The following is a 9,170-nucleotide window of genomic DNA, read 5'->3' on the forward strand; positions in this document are numbered from 1 at the left end:
TTAGTTCATTTGACACCTTAAAATACAGAGCTGAGATATTTGAAAATGTAGTGTTAATTTATATTTTAGATCTCATTTTTCTTTTTTGTTTTTTTTTTTTGTTGTTTTCATACTGTTTCTTATCTGTTTCTTATTAGTAATACCAGCCTGATTGTATTGATCTGCTACCCAGAAATCTCGCCTGATTCTCTCATCAGTTTCAGTTTGGTTTTGCACAAATGAGTCATTGATGTACATTGACAGTTCTGCTGTGTAAAAGGTCACAACTATGCATATAATTTCCTTTCTCTGTTTAAGTTTTTTCATTGCACATTCAAAACAATGTTTAAGAGGCAAGTATTGAGACCTGGTGCGGTAGCCTAGTGACAAAATTCTTTACCTTACATGCACCAGGATCGTATATGAACTTGGTACTTCTTTTGTTTTTGTTTTTGTTTTTGTTTTTGTTTTTGTTTTTTAAGGGAACTTGCCCCAGACAAAAACCTCACACTTTATTAGGACGCTTATAATCAGTTCCTTTGTCAAGGTAATGATAAGCAGCTGTCTAATAAATGATTTCCTCAGAACAGCCTCTGCCCCTTTTTTGGAACATGGCTGTCTCTGCCAGTGCCACTGTCCTGCTGGCTGATGTCCCCTGGACCACACCAATGTTAATGAAAACCACTGAATCTGCAGGCCTGCTCAGCTTCCAGGCCCTGCACCTCTTGGTTGCCTGTCCTATGTGCCACTCCAGTCTCGTGAGTTTGTTCCTGCTTCCCCAACGACCCTAACCCACATGTCAGCCCTTCCAGGGCCAGCTGGGCTGTGCTGGAGCACTGTAAGCCTCTAGCATGCCCCTTCCCACAAGCCATCTGCACCAGGGCCAGGTGGTTTCAGCCACTGCCCCAGAGGCTCACGACTGCTGGCCACCCCCTCTTGGGCCACGATGGCTCTGGCAGTATCAGAAGCACCGCTTCTCAGCCCATCCTGACAACCCATAATCTACTCTTGGGCCAGGTCGGCTTGGCCACAGTCAACCTGCCTCCAGAATAGGTGCACCCCGTGGACATGCCTTGAGCTCCAGGCCCCAGCGGTCTTTGCTACATGCCCCGCTTCCCTCTTCCCCTGTGAACCTGTAGCAAGCCCACCCAGTTTGCAGATCTAGTGTCAGGCGGCCAGGGCCACGAACCTGTTCACTCACACAACCACTCTCCCAACAGCCACTCCCAGATTGGGTATGCTGGGCTGGCCACTGGCCTCCGCAGGTCTCATCACTATGCCAGTTGCTCCAGCCTGGAGCATGGCTGCCTCAGCCCTCCTGCTTGGCACTCTGCCTGCATTCCAGGGCAAGATCTGCCCACCCGCATACACTGCCTCTAGCACTCCTGCCCTGTCCCCTGATGCAGGGACAGGCCTACTTGGAGAGAGACCCATAACCTGCAGTCCACCTGGTCCTCTGGTCCATAGTTGTCTTGAAGGCAGAGAGAATCAGTTAGTGGTTCCCGCTCACCCTGTACCTCTAGTGCCTGACAGGATAGCACTCCAGGTTCAGGCCAGTGTAGATGGAACCCACGCTCCGTTAACCCACTTGCCCAGTGCTCCAGAGCTTCAAGGACAAGGTCGATGATCCCCGCTCCTTTAACCCTCCCACTATGCCCACTGCTCAAGGTTCAGGCACACTGTGCCTGCAATCCACCCCCACCCCCCATACACACACACACACACACACAAACACATGGCAGGCTACTCTACTTGATGCAGCAGAATCAGGTGGGCTCTGCCAGCCATCCAGCGCCCCCAGCAGGCTGCTCGCCCACTTGCCACTCCAGGAGCTTGCCCTGCACAGGCAGCTCTTACACCGCTGCTGAAAGGACCTGCTAATTCAGCTGACATCCCCCATGCCCCCAGGTTGCCTGCTGTTTACTTCACTAAGAATGCACCCTCTAACCCCTTGTTCCTGGCTTGCCTGCAAGTCACTCCAGGGTCAGGTGGACTCAGCTGGTATCTGACGCCCTTCTACGCCTTCTTCCTCCACAGCCCCCTCCTGAGGTTCTAAGGCTAGGCGTATTCAGAGGTTGCTTCATGGGCCCCAGCACTCACGCCAGCCCCTCTAGGGCCATGTGCTCCAAGCTGCATAGGCCAGTGCATCCTGCTCAGCACCCCTAGCATGCAGGCCACGCAGCCCCACTCACTGTTTGTTACAGGGTTAACCAGGTTCAGCCAGCATCACACACCCTGCAACCTTCCCCTGGGCCTGGGCCTATCAGACAGCATGCCATGTGCCCTCAGTCCTCCCACTGTGCCAGCTACTAATTCAGACTGTGCCCTGTTAGCCGTTCTGCCTCTTTGATCCACATTCTCTTCCAGGGCCATGCTGCCCTGATTGCCACAGCAAAACCCAGCTGGGGACGGAACCCATCAGCTGCAACCTGCCTGCCAGGCACTCCAGGGCCAGGTGTGCTTGAACAGCAACTCCACCTGGCCCACTGTCCACTCCTGGGCCTGCTGTACACTCCTGGGCCAAGAGGGCTTAGCTGGTACCCACATGCATGCCAGGCATGCACAGGGTGCTCCAGGGACAAGGAATTATGACAACAAGCCAAGGAAAAAACACACCCACTGACCACGTTTTCCAGGGCCAGGCCAGATAAGCTGTTACACTCTACAACTGCTGTCCTCCCACCATCTACTTCATAGCCAAGTCATCCTGGCCAGTGTCCCTGCTGCCATAGCACTGTAGTCATCCACTTCAGAGCCTAATTGTGCTGGGGGAAGGGTGTGCCTTTAACACGCTCCCTCTGTTTCCCAACTTGCCCATCCAGGGCCAGGCTTGGTGAGACAGCGCCAGTGCACCTCTATCCCAAGCACACTGTCACACTGTCTACCATCCGCTGCTGAGAGCCAGTAGGGCTCAGCCAGTGATCCTGTGTCCTCATGCTGGGTTCCTTCTGCTGGCCACCCAGCCCCTGCCAGCCCCAGCCTGTATGACTTGAGTCCCCTGCTCACAACACGTCCACCCTGTCACCTTACCAGATGCTACCTGACCTTCCAATGACATTTCCCACATCCATAGCTATTCTGCAAGCTCCTCCAGGGCCAGGCTGGGTGGGCAGCTCCAACACTCACCTCTAGCCTGCCTGCCTGCCACTGTGGCATTTCCGCTGCCACAGGGCAAGGTGGGCTAGAGTTGCAAGGAATTTGAAACAAAACACTGCAGCAAAAACCTCATTTCTTGTCTCACATGATACAATTTTCATGCAGAAAACTAAAGTTGGAAAAGCAGGATTTATTTAATAAGAAGAAGGAAAATTGCTGCTGCCATAGTGCAGGATGGGCCCCAAGGGAGGAAACACATCAGAAAATAGTGGAAATGCTGTTTTTTATGCACCATCTCAGGGAGGGGTTCACATGAATCATCCCAAGGGCAGAGAGAAAGAAACTTATTCACAACGGGCAGTAATGTCTATCACCTCACCCAGAAAAAAAGAGGGTGAGACTTGCGGCTTCCTTCTCCCAATGTTGTGGGGTAGACAGCCAGTTCAGTGTCACCAGCTTTGAAGACACACCCCCCACACCATCTAGGCTTTCCCTTCTGCCCACCTGTGACACTCCCCTATCATCACCTGGAACCTGAGAGGGGGAGGCATTGCATTGTTGTGTAACCACTCCCCTCACAAACCCCAATGAAGCCCATGATAGGAAGGAGCTCACTCTCTTGATCACCTGCTTCCATTGCTCTAACACTCTGACTCTTGGCCTCCCCAGTACCTGTTTGTTCTCTGGATTCCAGCAGACAGCTTCTGAGGACAGGTAGCCCCTGGGAATGGCCCTGTATGTGTGTATTTCTCACCTTCTGTTCACAGTTTGGGTGGGGCAATAAAGATGTTCATTCTAAGAAACTTTGTATTTCTAATTTGTGTACTTTCCAGGGTTACAAGAGATGTGAGGCCTAGCAGTAATGGAATTTGGGCTGAGAAGGCAGGGAAATGAGAATGTCTGCAGCCTTGTAAGTCTGTACAGGTTGTTTGCTTTATGTCTCTTAGGGTAACTTATATTTCTGGGGAAGCTGGGACATAGGTCTTCAGATGAACAGAAAGACTTCAGGGTAATGACCATTTCTATTTCTTGGGGTTTCCATTCAGAGTGAATTGTCACATGGACTTGGCACTTGTTAATTTCTACTGGGCCCTGTTATCACCAAACTTGGTTAACAAAGACTCCTTAATACACCTTAGACTTGTCTGGCGTGATCTTGCTTGCACCCCACAACACCATCCTGGAGATAAGCTGAAAGCTGAAGCGCAGTTCCTTTGACAGTGACCCAGAGATGAGGTTAGTGTGAGCCACATCTCACTGTTTGATATGGCAACAGCTGTGAGGGATGATTAATATGCTGATTCTATCCCTGTGTTCCCTCCCCAGAGGAAGGGAACAGGAAGGATGTGGAAATAGTAGAAGACCCTTTTCTCACATTTTAAAGGATCATTTTACCAGGGACCAGGAGATCCAGTCTGACTCCTCACACACTACTCCAGTGCCTTCATGTCCACAACCGCCCTCTGCTTTTTCCAGGGCCAGGCAGGCTAGACCTGCCTCTCCTTTCATTGAGCATGCCCATCATCCTGTTTGTCATTTAGGGACCACACCAGCTCAGGTGGTGCCCACCGTGTCTCCGAGCCTACCTGCTGTTGGCTATAGGACCAGGCCAGGTGTAAGAGCATCCACAACCTTCTAACACCTGGCCCTCCAGCCCTTCTTGCTACTTGAGGCCTAGGCCAACTCTGCACACCATCCACATCCACAAAGAAATCCCCTCTACTGCCCTGTTTGCTGCTTCAGGTCTAAGCTGGCTCTGCCAGTGACCCTACTACCCCTCCCCTACATCTTGGTCCTCAGGGCTAGCCTCACTCTCCCTGGACCCACAGCACCTCTAGCATTCCCACCTTGGTTGCTGCAGCAGGCAAGTGGCTCTGCCTGCCACTCCAGGGACAGACTGGCTTGGCTAGAGTAACAGGCTCTACAACATGCCCATCCTGATGACCTGCCTTGTTGCTTCCAGGTCAGATGAGCCCAGAAGTCACTTTCAATGCTCCCAGCCTACTTGTCAAACCATCCAGGTTTCAGAAGGCTCTGCCACTATCTCATTAACCCCACACATGCCTGTAGCTTCCCTGTCCATCCGACCCATTAGCAGCTCAAGGCCAGACTGGCTCAGCCAGGAATCTGCTGCCTCTGACAGCTGCTGTCCCAAAGCCAGTTCCAGACAGGGACTACTCAGCTGCCGACCCCCTTGGCACCCTGCGCCTCTGACTATCAGCCATGATAATATGCCCATTGTTCCAAGGCCAGGACAGGCCATATGGGCCAGCATACAAGCACTCTGTCCTATAGGCACCACACTCTTTCTGAAGTTCCAAGCCTGCTTGTGCTGTGCCCACATGCCTCTAGAATTCCTGCCAGTGCCTCTAGCACCAAGCTCCCATGAGTCTGCTCCAGGGTCAGGCCAACTGCCCCATGCCCCCAGTCCACCTGCCCTGCACCACCTGCTTCAGGGCCACACAGGCCCCTCCAGCATCCCCACACACCCAGCACAACTGCCCTGCTGGCCCGCTTGCTATTACAGAACCAGACTGACTTGGATGACAACCTCAGGCCCGAGCCCACCTGCCACTCTCTCCAAGTCCAGGTGTGCTCAGCAAGCCATGTTCCTCACCACCACTGCCCCAGCATTCAATGCCATCTGCTGCCCCTCCAGGGCCTCAAACCTGGCACCCCAGCGCATCTAGCCAGTTGATTTGCATCATGGCATGTTCCCCTGAGCCAGGCACAGTCACTCAGTCACCCAGCACACAAAGCAGACTGCTGGCCCACCTGTGGTTTCCCCTGTGACAGTGGCATAACCAGCACTCCCACCCCACCCTGATCATTCCTACCAGGACTGGCTGGCTGTGCTCACCACCCCAGGTTTCTAGCCTGCCCAGCCCGTGGCAGTGGCTGCAGCTGTTGTTACAGAGCCAAGGCAGTTTGGGCAGTGGCACCTCTACCTTCGACTGACAGCCGCTCACTGCAGAGCCAGGCCAGCTCAATAACATTAGTACATCCCACATCCACTCCACCCCACATTCCCAGACAATCTGCAATCTGTTCCAGGGCTAGACTGACTTAGCTGGTACCCAGTCCACTGCTGCTCCAGGCCAGACTGTGCCGTGTGCACTCTATCAGCCACCAGCACCCATGCAATCCACTCCAAGACTGGGAGCATGGCTGTGGTCCCCTCACGTCTAGCCTGCCCACTGCCCTGCCTCATGCTCCAGGACCAGGCAGAATGCGCCAGTGACACAGTGTCTACTTCAGACCACTCACCTGCCTGTCACTCCAGAGCCAGCTCTGTTCACCCTGCGACCTCCATGCATCTCCCACATCCACCACACCTGCTACTCAGGGACATATTGGGGGCTGGGATCTTCCAGGGGTAGATCCTGCTTCCACTCCCTACTCTGGGATCAGGGGCTGGAACCTTCCAGGAACCCTGCTGCTTCCCTCTATCCACTTCCCATCTCCTCTTTCCTATCCTCATAGCTGCCTAGGATATGGTCTTGCAGACGCGAGTCCTGCTTCCCTGTGGGTAGGTTCCTCTGTTTTGATCTGTGGCCCATGCCTTTTCTGTCTCTTTGTGTGGCTGGATGTGGAGACTCATCACCCTTACTGTGTTGCTGCTTGCAAGATGGACTCCTGGTGCCATTTCCTGTGTGACTTCATCCCACAGCCTGCTGTGATCCAGCACAGGGTTTGACCCAGGACCAGCTGCACACTCCTTTCTGTCTGATAACGCCATGCTGGTTGGCACCTACACCTTCCTGGAGGTCACAGTACAGGGAATAAGGGACCCTCCACTGAAGGCATGGCAGATTGATTGATTTGAAAGGCATGGTAACAGAGGGAAAGAGATTTTCCATCAGCTGGGTTATCCACGATTGCAAAATCGGGGATATTACAGCAAAGTATTGAGGCCATTAACATCATCAACAAAGATAATTGTTGCAAAAAGTCTTAGTCAGTTAAGAAAATGATCAAATGATAAGTTAAGTTTCCTGAAAATCTTAATGGTGAAATAAACAACATCAAAGTGATTGATGGTAAATATCCTGAATCAAAGATACCAGCTTGGACCAAACAAAAAGGCCTAGTGCCTAAACCCTAGCCTGGCATGCCTGGGATCCAATATGGGTGCCAGTGTGTGTGCCAGCAGCTCTACTTACCTTCCAGCTTTCTGCTTGTGGCCTTAGGAAGCAGTAGCAGTTGGACGAAAGCCTTGAAACTCTGCACTCATGTGGCAGACCAGGAAGAGGCTCCTGGATCCTGGCTTCAGATCGGCTCAGCTTTGGCTGCCGCTTGGGGATTGAACCAGTGGATGGAGGATATTTATCTCTCCTTCTTTCTGTCGATCTGACTTTACAATAAAAACAAAACAAAGCTTATGATGTCACTAATATTCTCACGTAATATGCATACATTCCTCTCAACCTCTCTTTACAGGTGTATATATATTTAGTAGAGAGTCTGTCAGATATGAAAACACTTGGATCCAAAGGGCTCCAAATGCAATGGAGAGGGCCCTGCGAGGTGGCCTAGCCACTAAAGTACTCACCTTCAATGCTTAAGGATCCCATCTGGGCACTGGTTCTAATCCCGTCAACCCAGCGTCCCATCAAGCTCCCTGCTTGTGGCCTGAGAAAGCCTTGGGACCGTGCACCCATGTGGGTGACTGGAGAAAGTTCCTTGCTCCTGGCTTCAGATTGGTGCAGCACCAGCCATTGCAATCACTTGGGGAAGTGAATCATCAGACAGAGGATGTTCCTCTGTCTCTCTTCCTCTCCGTTTACCTGACTTTGTGATAAAAACAAAATAAATGAAAAACAAAACAAAACAAAAAAACAAAAATAGATGGTCTTGGACTATACACATCCACCTTTCCCTGGCTTCTCTGTCCACATTCCATTACTGCTAGGCCTCACCTCTCCTGGAACTCTGGAAAGTACACAAATTAGAAATACAAAGCATCTTAGAATTAACATCTTTCCTGTCCCACCCAAGCAGTAACCAGATTGTGAGGAATACACACATACAGGGCCATGCTCAAGGGCCACCTGGAGACCCAAGACCAACCATGTACTGTGGAGACCAAGAGTTGGAGTGCCAGAGCAATGGAAGCACGTGACCAAGAGAGAGAGTTCCCCCTCCCTCCTGCTATCAGGGTTCACTGTGGGGGTTTGTGAGGCCAGTGGTTACCCAACAATACCAGCCCCTCTCAGGTTCCAGATAGGTGAGCATCACAAGTGGGCAAGAGGAAACACACAGGGAGTAGATCGGGGTGTGGCTTCCAAACTAGTGATTCTGATCTAGCTGCCTACCCCACAACATTGGGAAAAGGAAGACACAAATTTCAGCCTTTCATTTCTGGTCAATGCAGCAGATATTACTGCCCTATGCAAAAAAGTTTCTCTCTGCCCTTGGGGCGACTCATCTGAACCCCTCCCTGTGATAGTGCATAATGGATACAATTTCCACCATTAACTCAGGTCTTTCCTTCCTTGGGGCCCCTCCTGCTGCTACTGCAGGTCACCTTCCTTCTGATTCTTAAATAAACCCTGCTTTGCTAACTAGAGTTGTTTACATGACCATTTTTTTCACAAGACAGGAAATATGTTGTTGCAGTGTTTCGTGTTCGTTTCCCTACCACATTAGCCCTCTTTGCCCTGCAGCAGCATGAAGGCTATGGGGGCGGGCAGGCTAGAAATGAGTGTTGTGGGACCAAGCCCTTCTGGCCCTGGAGGAGCTTCCAGGCAGGCCAGGGGTGTGGGAGATGACACTGGAGGGTCAGGTAAGGAGGCAGAGTGGGCATGTTGTGTGGCAGGGGACTCAAGGTGTGCAGGCTGGGGCTGCAGGGTCACTGGCAGAAGGGGCCCAGCCCTGGAGCAGCTGGCAAGCACACTGCCTGCTGAGGCAGTAATATCATTGGCTAAGCCTGACTCGCTCTCAAGCTGCAGACAGTGGACAGTGTGGCAGTGCTCCTAGGACAGAGCCCAGGCTGTCTAACCGAGCCTGGCCCTGGATGGGCAAGTGGGGCAACAGAAGGTGTACTGTCAAAGAAGCCCGTTGCCACCTCCCTCCACCCACGCAATTCAGTCTGG

Source organism: Ochotona curzoniae, unplaced genomic scaffold, assembly GCF_017591425.1.
Source record: "Ochotona curzoniae isolate NIBS_2020 unplaced genomic scaffold, NIBS_Ocur_1.0 contig_248, whole genome shotgun sequence".
Lineage (NCBI taxonomy): Eukaryota > Metazoa > Chordata > Mammalia > Lagomorpha > Ochotonidae > Ochotona > Ochotona curzoniae.